Source organism: Mauremys mutica, chromosome 26, assembly GCF_020497125.1.
Source record: "Mauremys mutica isolate MM-2020 ecotype Southern chromosome 26, ASM2049712v1, whole genome shotgun sequence".
In the NCBI taxonomy this organism is placed as follows: domain Eukaryota; kingdom Metazoa; phylum Chordata; order Testudines; family Geoemydidae; genus Mauremys; species Mauremys mutica.
The window spans coordinates 9671046-9693361 of record NC_059097.1 but is presented as its reverse complement, the minus strand read 5'-3'; the positions used below and the strand labels follow the sequence as shown (position 1 = coordinate 9693361).

The following is a 22316-nucleotide window of genomic DNA, read 5'->3' as shown; positions in this document are numbered from 1 at the left end:
TGGTGTCTCCTGAAGGGAGGGAGCACAATGTCCAGGTTCAGCCCCACCCCCTTATGATCAACAGCCCCTCCCAGCTGTGAACAGTGCAGGGAGAGGAAGCAGCAAAGGCAGCCCCTCTCCACTCACCCCTCCAGCAGCTGCTGTGCAGGGAGGGAGCCTGGCAGCACCACAGGATGTAGCAGGCCATAGCTAACCCAGGTGGGGCACAGGACTCCACACACGCCCTCTGCAAGTGTTGCCTCTGAAATTAGGAAAACTGGTGAGTTCAAGGCACAGCTGCACACCCAGAAGAAAGCCCAGCACGACACACCCAGGGTGAAGGGGGTGCTAAAGCCTGGTATCAAACCAGAAACCTTCAGATCTTCAATCTAATGCAATCCCAACTGAGCTACTTTGGCAATGACCAGGCCAGCCAGGAGGGCTTAATACACGAGCCGCAGCACATGCTGGGAAGATTTAAACCTGGATGTCACAACGCAGGAGACAAGCAGTGGACTTGGCCCGGAGGGGCAGGCTGGGGTTTCCTACATCCCAGTCACTCAAGCCAGCACCTGCCCCCTCGCAAGCTGTCACTGGCACCCCCAGCTCTGGCCCCTGCCTGTCCTCTCACCCCTGTCTGCGTCCCTTCACCTGTAGCAGTGGCACCATTCCCAGCCGTGGACCATGGGGGACATGGAAAAAGGTAAGGGGGGACATGACCCTGAAGTGTGTTGGGACCACTGATCTCGGTGGTGGGACAAGGGGGTTAAATCTTGGCAGAGACCCCCAAAGGGCACGTGTGGCTGCTGTCGAGCTGCCTGGGCCGAGACAATGGCCACAAATTCTGTCTCCTAGCAACCGATGGCCGGGGCGCACCTGCTGCAAGAGGCCAGCGGGCCGGGAGGAGTCGGAGAACAAAGAACGAGCTGGAGGCCAGGTGAGCAGGTTGCCAGGGAAACAGAACAAAGGACAGACGAAGGGCAAACGGGCCTGGCTGAGTCGGGCTGTTGGGAGCAAGGAGTCTGCTGGGTTTGGGACTCCTCGGGAGAGCCCAGGCTCTGAGTTCGGGGTCTCCCCAAGATGGACGTTGCTGAATCTTCCTGCTTCCTGTGTGAACACAGAACTTTCCCAGGCTGGATTCCAGACCGCTAACAAACCTTCTGTTTTACAATGCTGACGGAGTCACTGGTGATTGTGGAAGTTGGGGGTGCAAGACTCCCCTTCGGGGTGTGTGTGTGTGTGTGTGTGTGTGAGGCTTTCCCAGGTGTCCTATTCAGGTGGACTCATGACTGGAAGGTCTTGGGGTGGAACAGGGATGCTGAAAGGTCCAAGGTTGGTCTGAGGAGATGCTGAAGCCAAGGAGGCTTCCCCCAGTGAGAGCATGTGGGAGGAAAGACTTGGACCTGCCAACTTTGGGAACCTATGAATGTGAAGTGACCAAGTGGTGAGTTAACAATGATGCTGTTGCACAGGATTTGACTGGAACTAGAAAACAAAAAGTCCTTAAAGTGGAACTCTTGGGTGAATAGAATGAGCTGACTTGTATTCAACCTTGGAAGGCAATACATTGTTACATCCATCAGACCAGCCTGGTTTGGTTTGGTTGGTTCATGGGTTGGCTGCTTTCCCTGGTAAATTGCAGAGGGTTCAGAGAAGAGCCACAGGAATGATTAAAGGCTTGAGCAGGGAGAGAAGTTTAAAAAAATCCTGCAGCTCTGACAGCCCAGGATAACCTCCCACTGCTGGCAATGGGAATTGAGCCTTTGTAACTAGCTGCTGGTACCTGAGGTCTCAGCTATGGATTAAACTGGTGGCAAACGCAGCTTCATCCAAAGCAGTGAAGGATGTAAGTCAGGCCTGCACAAATCATCAAGTGGCGAGGGCCACATTACTCCAAAGAAAACAGCTGAGGGCCGAACCCCCCCAGCCCTGCTGACCCCCCCCAGCACCGCCAAGGCCCCCCCAAAACACATCACCCCAGTGCCGCCCAGCCCCCCTGAAATACTCCCCCCCCCAGCACCGCCTGCTCCACGGAAACAAACCCTCCTTCCACAGCGCTGCCCTACCAAAACATTGAACCTTAGTAATATGTTATAGCGGGCCCCTAAGGTAGTACAATTAAGGTAAAAGAAAAATGTCTTTTTGCTAGAAGTAGAATAAGATCTTCCCCCCACTTGGTAATCAGTTGCCCTGTGGAGTGAATGAGGTGGGACTGAGGAAGGCAGCACCTCCAGACAGCTGCAACCCTTGGAGAGGGGCTGGGAGCCAGACCAGATCAGTAGAACAGGTCAGCCACTGACTCCTCACTCGCCTCCTCACCCCCCCCCCGGCTCGCCTCCTCAGCCACTGCCTGTCCACTCGCCTCCTCAGCCCCTGCCACTGCCCGCACTCGCCTCCTCAGCTCCCCACCCTCCCGGCTCGCCGACGCAGCCCCCCCTCCCCCGCCCCCCCCGCCACTGCCCGCACACTCGTCTCCTCAGCGCCCCAGCTCGCCTCCTCAGCCCCTGCCACTGCCCCCCGGCTCGCCTCCTCAGCCCCCACAACTGCCCGCCCGCTCGCCTCCTCAGCTCCCCACCCTCCCGCCTCACCGACTCAGCCCCCCCCACCGCCGGCTCACCTGCCCCCCCCACTCGCCTCCTCAGCCCCCCAGCTCGCCTCCTCAGCCTCTGCCACTGCCCCCCCACTCGCCTCCTCAGCCCCCCAGCTCGCCTCCTCAGCCTCTGCCACTGCCCACCCGCTCGCCTCCTCAGCCCCCCCGCCACCGGCTCACCTGCCCCCCCGCCACTGCCTGCCCACTCGCCTCCTCAGCCTACCGGCTCGCCTCCTGAGCCCCTGCCACTGCCCACCCGCCTCTTCAGCCCCGCTCCCTCACCTGCCACTTGCCTACTCACCTCCCACGGGCCGCACAGTGAGCCCACCCGGGCCGCGTGTTGTGCAGGCCTGATGTAAGCGAAAGAGCTAAGCTGGCCATCCGGGGAGCTGCTGCAGTCCCGTAACCACAGCTGGATGGGAGAAGAGGAAAAACTCCCTAAAGTGCTGGGAGCTGCCCTGAGAAAAGGAAGTTTGTCAGGGAGATCAGTAGCAATAAATGTGAACTGAAGGAGTGCTTTCTCCTCTGTGCCGACAGGTTTGAATTGTGTTACTGTACTATGAGATAAAGCTTTACAATATCCTGCTCTAATTTCAGGAGGGGTCTGTAACCATAATTAGTCTCTGTGGGAAGTGGGACATTCAAAATTCCCAAGGAATTTAAAGGGTGGGGTTCACGGTTGGTCACCTGAGGGCCATGCAGTTCAAACCGCTGACCAGAGAGGAGAGAGCAGGGATAGTGGGACACCTACCCGCGGCCAGCTGCAGCGCTGTAATCGAGCAGGGTGTCTACACTGGTACCGTGGCGCTGTAGCCCCGGTGCAGAAGCTGTACGCCTCTTGTCAGGGTGCATTTTTACAGCGCTGCAACTGTGCAGTTTCTGTGCACTAAGTGGCTTGGCAGTGTGCACACCTCAGGAGTTACACCACAGAAATCTGGTTTACTGTACAGAAACCTGCCAGTGTAGACAAGGCCATAGATGGCTTAACTAAGAACCCAAGACTGGTCAAACTGGGTCAGACCAATGGTCCATCTAGCCCAGTGTGCTGCCTGAGAGTGACCAGTGCCAGATGCGTCAGAGGGAATGAACAGAACAGGCTTGTTGACCTGCAAGATGAGGGTTTTTCACCATTGCCTTTAACTTCATTGTTGTTGATTCCTACTTATCCTATCTCACCACACCTCCCCCAAGGTCTCTGGGCAAATCAGGTGTGAACCACTCCTGTGATACAGGCCTGTCCCAATCCAGCTGAATTGAGGCAGACTTTGGGCCAATGTCCGTTTGGAAAAGGCCCACTTAGGCCAGCAGGTTTCTCAAAGTATCTGTTGCTGTGAACAGCATGTAGTGTGGATGTGTGAACCCTAGCATATTAAACATGAAAGAAACACAAGGCCAGCACTGAGGAGGTTTCCAGAGCCAGGCCTGAGGGTGAAACAGTTGTGCTCAAAAGGAAAAGCGGCCTCACCACCTATAAAAATAACTGGTTGCAAAAACAAAACAAAAAATTAATTAAATAAATAAAAATGAAAAATAAAAAAAACCAACCCAGAAAAGCTCCTATCACACACGCATCACCACTTCAGATTTTGACATCTCCTGCCAAATCACAGCCTCGGGACTCAGCATTCATGTATCCTGCAGTCTGAACTTGGAATCTCATACATTCCCCCATTGGCTACCATCATTTGCCCAGCATGGAAGTGCTTCTTGTCCAACAAGGCAGCCAGATTGGGACCCATAGGCATGGAATGGCTCTGAAGGAATCAGCTGTCTCTCTCTGTGCTTATCTAACTTTGGAGCCAAATGATAAAAGACGGTTGTTCCCAATTTAATAATGGCGTCCTTTATGAGTGTGCCAGTTAATTAGGGAGCAGGTTCTAAAAATAGTTTACCTGGGCCACAGGTCACCATAGCTTCCATCTCTGGGGTGAAAACCAACCACTAGTATCTGCAATTTCTACCCGAGTTCTTGTCAAATCTTTGACCTTACATGGAGTAATTTCATACTTCTCTGGCATAGAATTCTTCACCAACCGCACAACAGATCAGTAGCGACAGTGAGGTACAACTCCCCCAACTATGCCCTTTTATTTCTTTAATCTGGAGGCACAGATTTAAATTAGGGACTAAATTCAGGTGCAGCTTAGAATCCCTGTAAGACAGCAAATGTCAGGTCTCTATTAAAAATAGGATATTTCTGCAGCTATAGCACATTCAACACGGATTTCATTTTCTACACATTTGCAGCACCTCCCAGGGGTGAGCTGAACAGAAATGTCACTTCCATTTTTCCATCCCTACCTCAATAGGGATTGTATTTCCCAAATAATAGGCAACATGCACCTGATTAGGAAGGAGATCTCTTCGGGAGCGACCTCCTGCAGGGCCTGGGCCACAACTGCTTTGGTCGTGAAATACATGGGTATTTTGCTTAGTTCCAAATCATTTACTAGGGAATCCTCTTCCCAGCCCTTTAGAAAAAATACTGACCTAACCAACTGAACAACAGGGGGATTGGAATGGTGATGGGGAATAAGGGAATCCCTCTGACTTACCCTAACTACGTCTGTTGTTACAGCAGGTGAAATGACATTTTCCCCTATCCCTGCCCTGTTCCTGCTCTTTCTTATAGTTCAATATATTTTAAGTGAGGAAAATAGTAGCAAAAATATCTGCTCTGCAGCACAACCTGAAGCAACATCAGAGCAACTGGGAATCAAACAATTGGTTTCCGAAGGGAGAACTCGATGACTAACAATTGCTGTGAAATGGGGGAACAGTATAACCGTGATGCTCAGGGTTTGTTTAGACCAGGGAAAGTGATGGAGTTTAGGTCAGGTCAAGGGGAAAGCTAATGCCAACCCCTGCACCTGGGCTGCATCTGCACAACAACTCTAATTGTCTTTTTACACCAAGATCATTAACTTGAGCAGCCGACGCCACGTACAGCCCTAGTGGCTGTCAGGCACAGGTAGTTTTTGCCTCCGTGTACCTTGTTGGGAATTAGGAAATGTGATTTTTTTTTTAAATTTTGCCCAGCCCTAGTCAAGGGATTTATTACAGTTCTCTCTCATGTGGATTTTCTGATGTCTAATAAGGTGTGAGCTCTGACTGACGCTTTTCCCGCACTCAGTGCATGTGTGGGGTGTCTCCCCGTGTGGATTCTCTGATGTCTGATAAGGGATGAGCTGTAACTGAAGCTTTTCCCGCACTCAGAGCACGTGTAGGGCGTCTCCCCTGTGTGGATTCTCTGATGTCTGATAAGGTCCGAGTTCTGACTGAAGCTTTTCCCGCACTCAGAGCACGTGTAGGACGTCTCCCCTGTGTGGATTCTCTGATGTCTGATAAGGTCCGAGTTCTGACTGAAGCTTTTCCCGCACTCAGAGCACGTGTAGGGCGTCTCCCCTGTGTGGAGTCTCTCATGTCTGATAAGGTGTGAGCGCTGACTGAAGCTTTTCCCGCACTCAGAGCACGTGTAGGGCGTCTCCCCTGTGTGGATTCTCTCATGTCTGATAAGGTCCCAGTTCTGACTGAAGCTTTTCCCGCACTCAGTGCATGTGTAGGACGTCTCCCCTGTGTGGATTCTCTGATGTCTGATAAGGTCCGAGTTCTGACTGAAGCTTTTCCCGCACTCAGAGCACGTGTAGGGCGTCTCCCCTGTGTGGAGTCTCTCATGTCTGATAAGGTGTGAGCGCTGACTGAAGCTTTTCCTGCACTCAGAGCACGTGTAGGGCGTCTCCCCTGTGTGGATTCTCTGATGTCTGATAAGGTCCGAGTACTGACTGAAGCTTTTCCCGCACTCAGAGCATGTGTAGGGCGTCTCCCCTGTGTGGATTCTCTCATGTCTGATAAGGGCAGAGCGCTGATTGAAGCTTTTCCCGCACTCATGGCACATGTAGCGTGTCTCTTCCAAGTTGATTCTGTCGCCTGTTATAAGGTCTGAGTGGCTACTAAAGTTTTCCTCTGGCCTCTGCTGAGTCTCACAGGCTTTTGGTTTTTCTGGGAGTGCATAACTCCCGGAAACATTCCCTTTGGGTCTTCCTGATAAAGTTCCATGTGGTTCTCCTTGCTCAGCATCTTCCTGCTGGAGTGTCTCCTCCTCATTCTGACTCACCATCCCATCACCTGATGGGAGACACAGAGAATCCAGGCATAGGTCACTACCTGCGCCAGAAAGAAAGAAAATTTCAGAGAGAGGAATGGAAAAAGGGATGAACAATCCAAAATATGTGTGGGAGAGATCAATCCTATCAGGAGCTGATTTTCCCCAGAGGAGAGAGGAAGGGATCAGTTTTGGTCTGCATCTCATGAGAACACTCAGGGGAAAGCGAGATCAGGGAGCAACCTGCTGCCAGTTGTCAGTCAGAATAGGAGGGAAGCCATGAGTGACATCTGCCATAATGATTCCACATCTGTAGGGAACAATCCTGAACTTGGAGAGCTCACAGGATCTTTGTAGGGCATCCCAAATGTTTCCTGCATTCCCGCACAGTTTTTGAGCTGGTTTAACCAATTCCTCACCTGCAAAGGCAGCTCTCGGGAGCACTTCTTTCTCAGAGCCCTGGAGGTCTGGGACCCACGGCTCTTCCCCTCGTTCCAGCTGTGAGATCACATCAGGTTTGGAAATCGGAAACCCTACTCCAGGCAAAGAAAACATGGGAGGTCAGTGGAATTTGTGGGATACTTGTCACAAAGAATATTCCATGGTTTTAACCCCCAGCTCATTTTTAAGCAGTAACATCCCAAGGCCAGCTTCCTTGGCTCAAAGTGGCAGGAGAGTTATTATAATAAATCATATGAATTACCTTAGTGCCTAAGGACCAACTAACAGTGGGTCCCCATTGTGCTAGGCAAAGCACAAACAGAGAATAGTAGATGGCCCATGCCCTGAAGAATTTACAATCTAAATATACAAGACAGACACAGAATGGGGGAAGGGGTAGAACCCACTGTTAGGTGTATTTTTATCACGTAGCTGGTTACAGGGTGTAGATGAGCGGACTCACCCCTGCGGTGCCTTCTGCTGGTGACTCCTGGGAATTAGCTCATTCCAGCTCTGGAGCGCCTTCTGCAGGCCGGTGATCCACCTGTCCTCTGGCCCCCTGCCCCTCCCTGGACCCGGTGCCCCTTTATTTGGGGTGCTACCCACTGGCAGTACCCCACCAATCTGGGTCTCCCCTCCCTGGGGAACCCCCAAACCACTATCCCCACTTTGCATCAGTTACTGCCTAGTCTCCATCTAGCCCCCGTTCACTGGGGCAGACTGCAGTGTCAGCCACTCACCATAGGCAAAGGGGTTTGGACCTGCTGCCTTTGCCTACCCCTAGGCTGCCTCTGCAACCCCCAGTACCTGTTGGCTTTGTGCTAGGCCGCAGCCTGGGGCTTTCCAGGCAGGAGCTCCCCAGCTTCTCTGCCTTTCCCCATCCCTGCTCCACTCAGGTACCCTGTGTCTAGCTCCCTGCAGCCAGGCCCTTCTTCCTCTACAGGCAGAGGGAGACTCTTGTCTGCCCCTGGCTTCTCTGCCTTTATAGGGCCAGCTGAGTCTGTCTGGGGCATGGCCCCAGCTGCAGCCACTTCCCCCAATCAGCCCAGCCTAAAGGCTGCTTTCTCCAGCCACAGCCCCCTCCCAGGCTGTTTTTAATCCTTCAGGGCAGGAGCAAGGGACCACCCTGCTACACAGGGGTATAAAAACAAAGAATCAAAATCACAGTCTGCCTGTGTCTGGGCCTTCTCTCACTAGGCTAGGCTGAGGCCTTGTTCTTAGGCTAAGGCCTTTGGCTAAGCAGCAGGGGCAGCCATAAGCTGGGAAGCAAAGGGTCACACCCTCACATCCCAAACCAGTCACACTGAAATAAGGTGCTACTGGGCTGTTAGGAGGATGATCCTGTCCTGATAGTGCCCATCCGCACCAGATAAAGAAACAGATCTTAAAATGGTTAAAGAAAACCTAGTTTGACAGCAGCCTGTCGGGCAAGAAATCCCTTATCAATGCTTGTGGTTGTGAAACCCTCATTTCTGTATTGTTTTATCTTTATGGCCACCACTTTTAGAATGTTAATCAGTCTGGTTCTCTAACTGGTTTTGTCTGCTGTATAATTAATTTTGCTAGGTGTAAGTTAATTAGGGTTGTGGGATACAATTGGTTAGAGAATTATGTTTCAATGTGTTAGGATTGGTTAATTACATTTCAGTACAATGATTGGTTAAGCAAAGGTATAGCTGACAATGTTACTATATAAACTTAGTCAAACAGGAGGGGGAACAGGAACAGGGAACAGGGACACAGGGTAAATGCTCTGCGGCATCAGAGCTGGTAAGGAGGACACGGGGAAAATGCTCTGCGGTGTCAGAGCGGATAAGGGGGACACGCCGCCGAAGACCCCAGGCCCCCTGAATCCTCTGGGCGGCCCTGGGTGACAGTCATTCCCTTGTCTCTGTCGGGTATTCCATTGATGTAGGTTACTCCCAGCCAGTCCTTAATGACCCATTCATATCACCCCATGACAGCTACGTGACAAAACACCTCACGTCTCCCGCTCTTTAGAATCATAGCAATACCAATGACAGCAGGAAACTGAGGTGTGCATTGGCATCATACAAGTATCACCAAAAGTCCCACCTCTATCTCAGACACACTGCTCACAGCCCCTGGAGAGAAAGCAAAGCACAGGAACTGGACGTTAGTCCAGCGAACACAGTGGAGGACAAGCTGCAGTCCTCACACACTGGTCAAAAAGGAGAGGCATGTGGGTCCCTGCCCATAGAGAGGGGCTGGCTGGAGGCCTGATACCTGAGGGGCCATTCCGTGAGCAGACCATGGAGGCTTCGCTACCCCAGAACTGTGACATCGCAAAAGCACATTGTGGGGAATTAGGAAATCTAGTGACTCAGGTGTAATGGGAGGGAAAATTAAACTCCCCCAGTGTGAGGAGAAGGCTGGGGAATTAAACACTAACATTCAGGAGCAACAGCCTCTCATTCTTCCGGAAAAGGAGAAGGTCAGAAACAAGAACTGGGCCACGCAGCCTCAGGAGGGACAGGCTCAGAGATCCAAGGAGCCGGGAGGGAAGACAGCTTGTGGCTGCTGCAGATGGGGAGAGGGGGGACAAGACTCTCTCCAAACTCTCACTCTTCTTGACCCCGAGCTGAGGTTTACGATCTATGACCTAGTCTCACGTCTTGTGGGCAATTTTATACTCGCTAGAGGTAAGATGTCATGATCAGAGAATTGCTTATTAGCTTGGAAACATGCGTGGAGGGGCAAGGAGGTGAACATAAAGAAATGGGTTATTCAGGGCAGGTCGACACTACAGCCAGGATTGACGCTCTGAGATCGATCCAGCCGTGGTCGATTTAGTGATTCGATTTAGTAAACGTAGCCTAAGCTTGCTACAGTTCAGGGCCTTATATTAAGCTGAGGCTTTGTGAGAGTGGTTATGCTGAAGTCTGGGATTTACCTGAGGTTTGGGTAGGGATTCAGGGTTAAAGGTCTGGGATCCCCCACAGCTCTAGATCCCCAAACCTCTCCTCCCTCCCATTGACCCACCCAGCCCACTTCCTGGGTGCCTTCCCTCCACGCTCCCCTCTCCTTCTTCCCATTACTGGCAGCTGGCACCACCTCCCGGCACCTTGGGAGCTTCTTCTGTTCCCTCCTCATCTCTCATTACCTCCTTCCTCCCTGCTGCCTGCTAGTCTATGGGAGATAAGGAAAGAAAGGGGGGCAAAGAAACTTGTCAAACTTGGATGATGAATAAAGTTATTACTGCTCAGGTTCTTTAGAGACCCAACAGCTTTTAAATAACCCAGGGGACAGGACTCCTTACCCAGCGAGGTCACCGTCTCATAGTTCTCCTGCATGACATCCCTGTAGAGGGCTCTCTGAGTGGGGTCCAGCAGAGCCCCCTCTTCCCTGGTGAAATACACAGCCACCTCCTCGAAGGTCATCAGCCCCTGAAATAGCAAGAGTCCAACACTCAGTACCTGCTGCCCCACTCACAGCCCCACTACTCACAGAACAGCAGCACCAGGTAAATGGAAGCTCCGGGAGGCACATGTTAACAGAGTCCCACCTCACTTTGCCTAGAGCAGCCAGGAGGCATCAGAGGGTGGAAAGAGAGAACCTTTGTGTCTCCCAGCTGACAGACGGAGGCAGGATCATCACATTTATCACATACCTACTAGCCAGGACTTGATATAGGAGATGGGGCTGTCTCTGGACCCTGCTGGTGGCTCCCAACACTCTCCAAATAAAATATATGGAAGAAAGGGAAAGTCAATAGTAAAGAATAGAAGTTCGAAAGTCAGAATTGTAGAAAATTGGTAAGGGAAGCTATCAGAAATCAATGACCAATTTATGAAAATAAGAAGGAAGTTTTAAAAAAGTATATTAAGTACAAAATTAATCCCCAGCAATGATAGTGGTAAATTACTAGATGGAAATGGCAGAATCATCAAAATAATGCAGAAGAGGTAAAAGTGTTCAATAAATATTTCTCTCCTGGATTTGGAGAAAAACAGATGATGTAACTCATATCATAAGATGTTGACGCTGACAGTCTTTCCATTCCAAAAGTAACTCACGAGGACGTTAAACAGCAGCTATTCAAGTTAGATGTGTTTAAATCAGTGGGTCCAGATAACTAGAGTTTTGAAAGAGCTGCTGGAGCAGCGTGGTGGACTGTTAATGTTGTTTTTAATTAGGACTTGGAACACTTGGGAAATTCCAGAAGACTGGAATAAAGCTAATGCTGTGCCAATATTTAAAAACTATAAAAGAGATGACGCAGCTAATGACAAGTGTGTCAGTCTGAAATCGATACTGGGCAAGAGAATGGAGCAGCCGATACTGGATTTCATTAATAAAGAAAGGAGGGTAATATAATTAGTACCCATTAAAAAGGTGTAGACACAATAGATCCTATCAAACTAACTGGATATCCTTACTGGATGAGATCAAAAGTTTAGTTGCAGCTAATAGTACTGATGTAATATACGTAGGCATATGAGTTGGCTCAGCACAATATTTTGACTAGAATGTACAAAATACACACGGCATACATTAAATAGATTAAAAACTGGGATTTTAAATAGGGAACCATGGTCGAGTGGATTTCTTTTTGCTAACATTTATCACTGGGAAATTGGCTGTTGTCTTCTCTCTCTCTTGAGTGGCTGAGGTAAAGCACTCAGGTAGCTTAGCTGGCTCCATGGCGCCACCTGCTGTCGTGTTGGGTGATAACAGGGCCTGGAGAGGCTGGCTGAATCTCCAGCAAAGCAGCGTGAGAAGGGCCAGCCCAGCTTGAGGGTTGGAGGGCACAGCGGTTCCCAGAAGCCCCCCAGACTGCACCCTGGGGTGACAACCCATCACACCCTAGAGTACACAAGTCTCAGCAGGTTTGTCACAGCCTGTCCCCTCCCTTTCTCCACCCAAGATATTTCCTGCCTCCCACCACCTCTAGCAGCTCCCACCAGTGGTGAGCTCCAGCCGGGTCGCATGAACCAGTTGTTAAATTTAGAAGCCTTTTTAGAACCGGTTGTTCCAGGACAACCGGTTCTAAAAAAGCTTTTAAATTTAACAAAGGCTCGGGCAGCTGTCCACCTGGCCGCTGGCCCCAGCTCACCTCCCCTCTCCTTTGAATGCTCTGCCCTCCTTCTCCTCCCCCTCCCCTGCTTCCCACGAATCAAATGTTCGCGGGAAGCCTGAAACAAGCAGTAGGCAGGTAAGCCGGGCCGGGGGGAGGGAGGACGTCGCACGCAGCCCAGTCCGGTTCCACCTGAGCGGCTTAGAACATAAGAACGGCCGCACCCGGTCAGACCAAAGGTCCATCCAGCCCAGTATCTCTCTACCGACAGTGGCCAATGCCAGGTGCCCCAGAGGGAGTGAACCTAACAGGCAATGATCAAGTGATCCCTCTCCTGCCATCCATCTCCATCCTCTGACAAACAGAGGCTAGGGACATCATTCTTTACCAATCCTGGCTAATAGCCATTTATGGACTTAGCCACCATGAATTTATCCAGTTCCCTTTTAAACATTGTTAGTCCTAGCCTTCACAACCTCCTCAGGTAAGGAGTTCCACAAGTTGACTGTGCGCTGCGTGAAGAAGAACTTCCTTTTATTTGTTTTAAACCTGCTGCCTATTAATTTCATATGGTGACTCCTAGTTCTTGTATTATGGGGAATAAGTAAATAACTTTTCCTTATCCACTTTCTCAACATCACTCATGATTTTATATACCTCTATCATATCCCCCCTTAGTCTCCTCTTTTCCAAGCTGAAGAGTCCTAGCCTCTTTAATCTTTCCTCGTATGGGACCCTCTCCAAACCCCTAATCATTTTAGTTGCCCTTTTCTGAACTTTTTCTAGTGCTAGAATATCTTTTTTGAGGTGAGGAGACCACATCTGTACACAGTATTCGAGATTGTGGGTGTACCATGTATTTAAATAAGGGCAATAATATATTCAGTCTTATTCTCTATCCCGTTTTTAATGATTCCCAACATCCTGTTTGCTTTTTTGACCGCCTCTGCACACTGCGTGGACATCTTCAGAGAACTATCCACGATGACTCCAAGATCTTTTTCCTGACTCGTTGTAGCTAAATTAGCCCCCATCATATTCTATGTATAGTTGGGGTTATTTTTTCCAATGTGCATTACTTTACATTTATCCACATTAAATTTCATTTCCCATTTTGTTGCCCAATCACTTGGTTTTGTGAGATCTTTTTGAAGTTCTTCACAATCTGCTTTGGTCTTAGCTATCTTGAGTAGTTTAGTATCATCTGCAAACTTTGCCACCTCACTGTTTACCCCTTTCTCCAGATCATTTATGAATAAATTGAATAGGATTAGTCTGAGGACTGACGCTTGGGGAACACCACTAGTTACCCCTCTCCATTCTGAGAATTTACCATTAATTCCTACCCTTTGTTCCCTGTCTTTTAACCAGTTCTCAATCCATGAAAGGACCTTCCCTTTTATCCCATGACAGCTTAATTTACGTAAGAGCCTTTGGCGAGGGACCTTGTCAAAGGCTTTCTGGAAATCTAAGTACACTATGTCCACCGGATCCCCCTTGTCCACATGTTTGTTGACACCTTCAAAGAACTCTAATAGATTAGTAAGACACGATTTCCCTTTACAGAAACCATATTGACTGTTGCTCAACAGTTTGTTTTTCTGTGTGTCTGACAATTTTATTCTTAACTATTGTTTCGACTAATTTGCCCGGTACCGACGTTGCTGGGATCACCTCTAGAGCCCTTTTAAAATATTGGCGTTACATTAGCTAATTTTCGGTCCTTGGGTACCGAAGCGATTTAAAGGACAGGTTTACAAACCTTAGTTAATAGTTCCCCCTGGACTCCGGCCGAGTGCCCCAGCCGGGTCTCGGCCAAGCACCCCTGGCTCGGGCTGGTCCTGGCCGAGCGGCTCCGATCCGGTCCAGCTCAGGCCCTGCAGCACCGGTCCCGCCGAGCGGCTCCAGCCCGGCTCGGGGAGTCGGGTCCTGCGGCCCAGTCGCGGTCTCGGCAGAGCGGACCCCGTCCTGGCCCCAGGCAGTGTGGTAAGGGGGCAGGGAGCAGGGAGGGGGTGTTCAGTGGCTTGTGGGGGGCTGGATAGGGGTCGGGGCGGTCAGAGGGCAGGGTACAAGGGGATTGAATGGGGGCAAGGGTCCCGGGGGGCAGTCAGGAAGGAGCAGGGGTTGGATGAGGCGGGGGGGGCCTGTCAGGGACAGAGAGAAGGGGTGGTTGGATGGGGCAGAGGTTCCAGGGGGGCATCAAGAATGAGAGGAGGGGTTTGATGGGGCGGCAGGGAGCAGTCAGGGGACGGGGGGGATGGGTCAGGGGTCCCCGGGGGGGGGTGTCAAGGAGCATGGGGGGTTGGAAGGGGCACGCCCCCTGGGGGGGGCATGACCCCCTCGTGAGGTGAGGACAAGGGAACCTGTTGTTAATATTTTGGCAGCTCATCACTGGCTCCCACCCTCCTGTACATTTACTGCTTCTCTCCCTCCAAGCAGAGCCCACCACCAGCTCCCTGAGAATCCCTTACCCGAGCCAGCTCCATTGCAGCCATTTCCTTCCCCCTGGGAGGATGTGATAATCTGGAAACAAACGTGGACGTTATTTTGTAGCCTGTCAGGGTGAGAAGGGCAATGTGAGAGAATTCAGACAGGGCTTCTGTCCTTTCCACATGCTGATTCCCCCAGGATTTTTCCCTGCTAATGGACATTCTAGGTTCTGCCACACACTGAAGCACAAAGTGACCTTATTCCAGTACAGGTCTAGCCCCCTCTTACCAGGGTGTGACCCTCTGACACCCTCTGAAACCCTCCCAGCAGCAGAGTCTCTCTTTTACACTTATCAAGTTTGTGGGCGATACCAAGCTGGGAGGGGTTGCAAGGGCTTTGGAGGAGAGAACTGAAATTCAAAATCATCTGGACAAACTGGAGAAATGGTCTGAAGTAAATAGGATGAAATTCAATAAGGACAAATGCAAAGTGCTTCATTTAGGAAGGATCAATCAGTTGCACACATACAAAATGGGAAATGACTGCCTAGGAAGGAGCGCTGTGGAAAGGGATCTGGGGGTCCTAGTGGATCACAAGCTAAATAGGAGTCAACAGTGTTGCAAAAAAGCAAGTATCATTCTGGGATGTATTAGCAGGAGTATTGCAAGCAAGACACAAGAAGTAATTCTTCCGCTCCACTCCGCACTGATTAGGTCTCAACTGGAGTATTGTGTCCAGTTCTGGGTGCCACATTTCAGGAAAGATGTGGACAAATTGGAGAAAGTCCAGAGAAGAGCAACAAAAATGATTAAAGGTCTAGAGAACATGACCTATGAGGGAAGACTGAAAAAAATGCGTTTGTTTAGTCTGGAGAAGATATGATCAGCTTTCAAGTACATAAAATTTTGTTTCAAGGAGGAGGGAGAAACATTGTTCTTAAGTTCTGGACAGGACAAAAAGCAATGGGTTTAAATTGCAGCAAGGAAGGTTTAGGCTGGACATTAGGAAAAACTCCCTAACTGGCAGGGTGGTTAAGCACTGGAATAAATTGCCTAGGGAGGTTGTGGAATCTCCATCGTTGGGGATTTTTAAGAGCAGGCTGGACAAACACCTCTCAGGGATGGTCTAGATCAGGGTGTGGCCAACATGTGGCTTCTTTAGAATTTAATATGCGGCTCCTTGTATAGGCACCAAACTCCGGGGTTGGAGCTACAGGCACCAACTTTCCAGTGTGGCTGGGTGTGTTCACTACTCAAGCTACAGGTCCTGCCCTCACTCCACCCCTTCCCTGAGCCTGCAATGCCCTTGCTCCATTCCCCACCCCCACCCCCGCCCAGTGTCTTGCATAGTGTGAACAGCTGATCGGGAGGTGCGGGGAGGGAGGGGGAGGTTCTGATTATTGTGGCTTCCCATGGAGGGGAGCTGATGGGGGGCTGCTGACTGTATTACTGTGATTCTTTGACAATGTACATTGGTAAACTCTGGCTCCTTCTCAGGCTCAGGTTGGCCACTCCTGGTCTAGATAATACTTCGTCCTGCCTTGAGGGCAGAGGACTGGACTAGCTACCTCTCGAGGTCCCTTCCAGTTCTGCGATTCTATGAACCAAAGCCCAGAGACGAGCAGAATCAAAGGAGTCCCTCTGGGGATTCGCCCTGTCATTGTCCCCAAGGCAGCTCTCTCAGGTTAACTAAGTTGTTGGATGCTCCAGCCTTTATCCAGTCTCTCCTGGCAGTGCCCCCTTCATGGGCTGGGACTAGTTTTAACCTTTGGCAAGTGTGACCCCGGGGGCTCTGAGACTGGACCTTCTTGCCTCAGCACATCTTGTTCCTTTCTGTGGCTCCCCAGTGAGTCCAAATGAGTAGATACTCCTCATACAGACTGTGAACATAAGAATGTGTTTAGACTTCATTGAATGCTTGTGAGTTGCTGCCTGGGTTAACATCTGCTAGTTGCACTGTGAGCCTCTGTGGCTCTGTAAATCACCAGACAGGAGAGAGACTTTACCTAGTCGAAGTGCTGATTGGCAACATATTGCATTACACCCTGCCTGGCAGGAAAGGTCCATCAACATCAGAGAGACTATTATGGTATGTTAACGAAGACACAAAAAACTGTTGTTGTGCTCTTGACCTTCCCATTAGCTGAGTTTCCAGCTCAGAGCACATGGTAGGAAGGGGATAAAAAAAAACATGCAGAAGGAACTGATTATCTGTATGTTGCTTGGACTCTGAGGGGCATAGTTTCTAGGCATAAGCAAGAGATCCCCAGCTGCTTAGACGGGGTTAGTCCTAAAGAATATGTAGAGCTTGCTTATAATAGAAGCTTCTATTACCTTTGAAATTTAGGACTGCAACTCGTCTGCATCTATAGGATTACCTGCTTTAACTTTGTAAACAACTCTCCTTTCCTTTTAAATAAAATCTTAAATACAGGTTATGGACCAGGGACTGGCTACAAGTGTTGTCTTTGTTGGAAGATCTAAGATTCAGTTGACCTAAGGAAGTGACTGGTCCTTTGGGACTGGCAGTAACTTGAACATTGCTGTGACTCGTGGGGTTATAAAGGCAGTTCTCAACCAGGGGTCTGGGGCCCCCTGGGGGGCCGTGAGCAGCTTTCAGGGGGCTAGCCAAGCAAGGCCGGCATTAGGACTTGCTGAGGGCAGCGCTGAAAAGGCTGATAGTCCCAGCGCATGGGGCTGAAGTCCAGGGCTCTGAGCCCCACCCTCAGGGCTTGAAAGCCAAAGCCTGAGAAATGTGAGCTTTGTGGGGGCCCCTGTGGTCATGGGGCCCCAGGCAAGTGCCCTGCTTGCTGACCCTAACGCCAGCCCTGGCTTTTATATGCAGAAACCCAGTTATTGTGGCCCACGTGGGCCGTGTGGAGTTTTTTTATGCGGGGGGGCTCAGAAAGAAAAAGGTTGAGAACCCCTGGGAGTCGGGACCATGTGTCACAAAGAGTGAGCTCACCTGCATGGTAGAGATATATTGGGAATCACCCAAGGGGAAAGTCTGTGGCTATGGCTACATTAGCGCTTCAAAGCGCTGCCGCGGCAGCGCTCCCGCGGCAGCGCTTTGAAGCGCTAAGTGTAGTCAAACCCCCCGCGCTTGGAGTAAGCTCTCCCAGCGCTGTCCGTACTCCAGCTCCCTGTGGGGAATAAACGGACAGCGCTGGGAGCCGCGCTACCAGAGCTGGGGCTCTGACTAAACTGGCGCTTCTGTTGTGCGCCGCAATTTGCAGCGCTGAAGAGGGTGTTTTTTCACACCCTGCTGCCCAGCGCTGCAAATTTGCAAGTGTAGCCATACCCTGTGATTCCATGTTAATGCTGTTACAGAGCCTGAAGCGTTTACCACTGGGATTCTAGGTTGGTGAAATCTCCATACAGACCTCACACCCAATCATTGGGGTTTTGTTTCCCTGCTTCTCACCAGTCTTTGCCCGAGGCTGTGTGCTCGTGCTCTCGATGTCACTGGAGACAGCGTTACTGAGAGAGGGGCTGTTGACTTTCCCCATGGTTCACTGAAACAGCGTCTGTGACAGAGCAGGGAACAGACCCTGTTTAGCTCCAGAGCCCCGTCACCCGCAGCTTGGGAAGGCCCCCAGCGGCACAATGTATTAGGCTGCAGGAAGAGGTGTGCAGGGACTGCAGCTGAGCTGCCCTGCCAAGACGGCCTGTGCATACATAGACAAAACCACATCGCTAGGGGGGTGTCCCCTAGGTTCAGGAGAAGTCAGTGTCCAGCCCCTGTGGGGCTGCGCTCCCTGGCTCCTACCTCCAGCACTACACTGCTGCCCCTACCTTAACCAGCTGCACACTGTTCAGCTAGCTTTCAGGCCTCTGTTGAGGTCACTTCCTCCCGCCCCCACCAACTCAAAACCTTCAAACTGGGACATGGTTTTGCACCAGTTACCAATCAGAGTGCAACTAGTGTAAATTCTGTCTGTACTAAGGGTTTGCACCAGTGCCTAAAACACCAGGGTGGACAGAGAGGGATTCAGAAAACAGCAGGTATGGTGGCACTAGAACCTATTTCTAGCTCGGTCACGGACTGCCTGGGGTGGTCCTTGGACAACGAGTGTCAACGTTTCTCCTCCCAACTTCAGTCTCTTTACCCAGCTGCCCACTCACTGGTGGTCTCCTTGTCTCTCCATGAGCTGCTCACCACTAAACTCTGTGTGTGGTGTCCCCAGAGCTAAGGCAGTTCAGCTCTGGAATAGTCTTACAAGGGGGGCATGGGGAGTCTCTTTCCCTGGAAGTTTTTAACGAACAAGTAGGACAAAGCTCTGTCAGAGATAATCTACAGATACTTGGTCCTGCCTCGGCAGAGAGAGATGGACTTGATGGACATCTTGAGGTCCTATGCTAGCCCTTACCATTTCTGGGATTGCGATGCCAAATATATACATTATAAAAACACAACATACAGCTGGAGGAAGCTTCCCACCCGCGGGCTCCCCCTCCATCCCAGAGATACACCAGCCGTGGGAATGTCTAGGGATACAGATAGTGTATCTCTTTAACCTGGTCTTAAAGACCTCAAATGAAGGAAATTCCACAGCCTCCCTTGGAAGCCAATGCAAGGCAAACACTGACCAAAACAACGCTGCACACACACAAGCTGGGCTTGGGGTTAACGGGATGATGAGGCAGGAATAAGGAATTCAAACAATCTGGGTTCAGTTCCCAGTTTTTGGCCCCCAAATTCTCCATGCAAAACTTGTTATGACACCGGCAGCTGGCCTGTGCCCACTGACTTGGGCTCACACGGACTCAGGCTGTGGGGCTGTTTAATTGTGGTGTCCATGTTCTGGATGGGGCTGCAGTCCAAGGTCTGGCCCCCTCCCACCTCGCAGGGTCCTACAGCCTGGCCCCAGCCCGAGCCCAGACATCTACACTGCAATTAAACAGCCCCCTTCGCCTGAGGCCCGTGAGCCTGAGTACACTTGGCATGTGCCAGACTGGGGGTTTTTAATGGCCAGGGATTGAAAATTCCCCTTGGTCTGTCTGTTCAGCACCTGTCACAATGGGGACCCTGATCTCAGTGTCTGTGCAGAGCCTGACAATAGGGGCCTGACCTCAGTCGGGGACTCTGCAACTCCCAGCATTACGGGATCCCTGATTTTGTTTGTGGTCCCTGCAGCATCTGGCAAAAATGTGGGGGGCCGGATCTGTCAGGGTCTGTGCAGTGACAGTACAGTGGTTGGGTCAGCGATCTGAGGTCGGGATCATGTGCTAGGGCCAGGCCCAACCGGGGACACAGATCTCAGTCGAGGTCTCTGAAGTGCCCAGCCACATATGGAGGCAGAAATCTGTACCACTGTCGTGCGCTGCACGGCACCACAGGGGGGCCGTGATCTTGGTCCACGGTCTCAGTTTTACCAGGCACAATGGGCGACCTGATGTCTGTCGGGGTTCTCTGCAGTGAGATCCCACAAGCACCTGTCACCATCCAGTGGTTGTCTGACCTCTGTTGGGGTCTCTGCAGCACCTGGCAGAAAAGGGCCCACGATCTCACTTGGGGTCTCTGCAGCTTTCCACGAAACAACAAGGTCCCTGAGTTTGTTTGCTGTCTCTGCAGCACCTGGCACATATGGGAGCCTGATTTCACTTGGTATGTTGATGCAGAGCCTGGCACAACAGGGGCTCGGATGAGCCTCAGTCAGGGTCACTGTGACCCACGGCACAACAATTTGGTCCCTGCTCTTCTGTAGGGGTCTGTGCAGGTTCCTGGCACCAAAGGAAACCCCAAACTCGGTCAGGGTGCCCAGCACACTGGGGAGAATGTCAGACCCAACGGGGACACTGATACTACAGTCGAGGTCGTCTGTCTATGCCCAGAACAATGGATGGCATAGTGGTTAGGGTCACAGTCGTGTTGCGCTGCCTGGCACCAGGGAAGCCGTGATCCTCGGTCCAGGCCTCAGTTTTACCTGAAACAACTCAGCGGGATCTAATCTCACCTCAGGTCTCTTCAGTGCCTGGCAGAAGAAGAGGGGCCCAGATCTCATTTGGTGGTCTCTGCTGCACCTGGCCGAACAGGGCCGATGCTCAGTACGATAAGAGCCCTGATCTCAGTCACATACCTGGAGAGAAAAGTGTGAAGATTTTTCAGCATTCGATATCAGTATTTCAGAACAGAGAAAATGGGCACAAACTAAATATTTGGCAACATAATAGAGAGATTATGGGGATTTTATGTCAACAGCTCAAGAGAAAAGATGGAAATTTGAGGGATTACACAGTGATATTGACTCAACAACAGAATGGGAGGGATTGTCTTGCCTCACTCTCACATGGCCGGCAGGGAGCCCTGGGTGCTGTCTTTTCACAGGGGACAGGAGTGGGGCTGGAGCCAGAAGGTCACTGGCTGTGGGGTTTGGGAATGTGACTAGCAGGTGATGGGGTGGGGGGGCTGCTGAGTTGGGCAGGTTGGGGAGGGGGAGTAGCTGGAGGGGAAACCTGGGGCTGGCCGTCTCCATGGGGGACACTTGCTCCTCCCTCCCCTTCCTGGCCCTCCCCAGGCCCCGTTGCCAGCAGAGAGTGGCCCCCCCAGCCCCGCCCAGAGGTGTACCGGTCTCAGGGCCCCCCCAGCCTCTGCCCATTCACCCACTGCCCCAGCTCAGGAATCACTGGGGGGAACCATTTCCCACCCGCACAAGGACCACTCCCTGCAGGTGGAAAGGGGCGGCAACCCCCAAACCTGAGACCTGCACTGGCCCCTGGCGAAGGGGAGAGAAAATGTGGCACACTCGGGGGGGGGGGGACAGGGAACTTCTCAGGGTTGGGGGCGGGGGGGTCACCCTGGGCGCTGCTCGTGGCTCTCTAGGGAGAAAGGGGGCAGGACGGGGAGGAGGGGGTCCCCACGGGGGGGGCAGCGGTAAATCCGAGGGGATCTCAGCCCCCCCCTTTCTCTCCCCGCTCCTCGGGGGTCACCTGCCCCCCCCCCGGCCATGTCCGGGATGCACCGACATTTCCCGCCCGCCCCTCCCCCGCAGCCCGGTCTCACCCCCCGGCCCCACGCAGGGACCCCAGGGTTAATGAGCCCCAGGCGCGCTCCGGGGCCTGGAGGCTGCAGCTCCGCAGCGGGGCGGGCGGAGCCCGGGGCGGCCGCAGGGCGGCTCCAGCGGGCCGGGCACGGGCGGTTAATGAAGGGCTCTCCCGCCGCGATCTGCGCATGCCCAGAGCTCCACCGGCACCAACCCTTCTCCGGGCCGGGAGAGGCTCCAACGGCCCCGCGCGAGCCAGGCAGAGCCGCAGCGCCTAACGCTCCTTCACAGCCCGGTTCCGGCTCCCCCGGTGACGTCACTTCCGCTCCGGGAGAGTCAGGAACTACATCTCCCAGCCTGCCCCGGGGCCGCTTCCGCCCTCTCCAGCCCAGGGAGGGAGGGTTCCAACCGCTGTTACTGCGCATGCGCCGTGCGAGCCCCGCTGGGCTGGAGAACAAAGCTACTGCTGCCGCCTCCGCGTGAGTCGGCCCGGGCTGAGCCGCTGCTGCTCCCCGGGGGGGGGGTCTGTGCGGGGGGCGGGCACGTGACTCTGCCCCGGGGAACTCGGAGAAGCCTCGGAGCCGCCTTGGCCCCAGCGGAGCCGCAGCAGGATCCGCCCCCCCCCCCCCCGGGATGGAGGGACCCGGCGGGGGGATTAAATCGCTCCCAATGTCCTGAGCACTGCGCATGCTCAGTAGCAGCTCCTGAAGCCGCTGCCCTTCCCCCCTGCCCGTGTCAGCCGGAGCGTTCCGCG

General features: G+C 52.3%; 1 pseudogene; it reads right to left on the bottom strand.

The window, feature by feature from the left end:
* LOC123356633 overlaps positions 1-22316 on the bottom strand; it is a 584020-nt pseudogene that overhangs the window by 489347 nt on the left and 72357 nt on the right.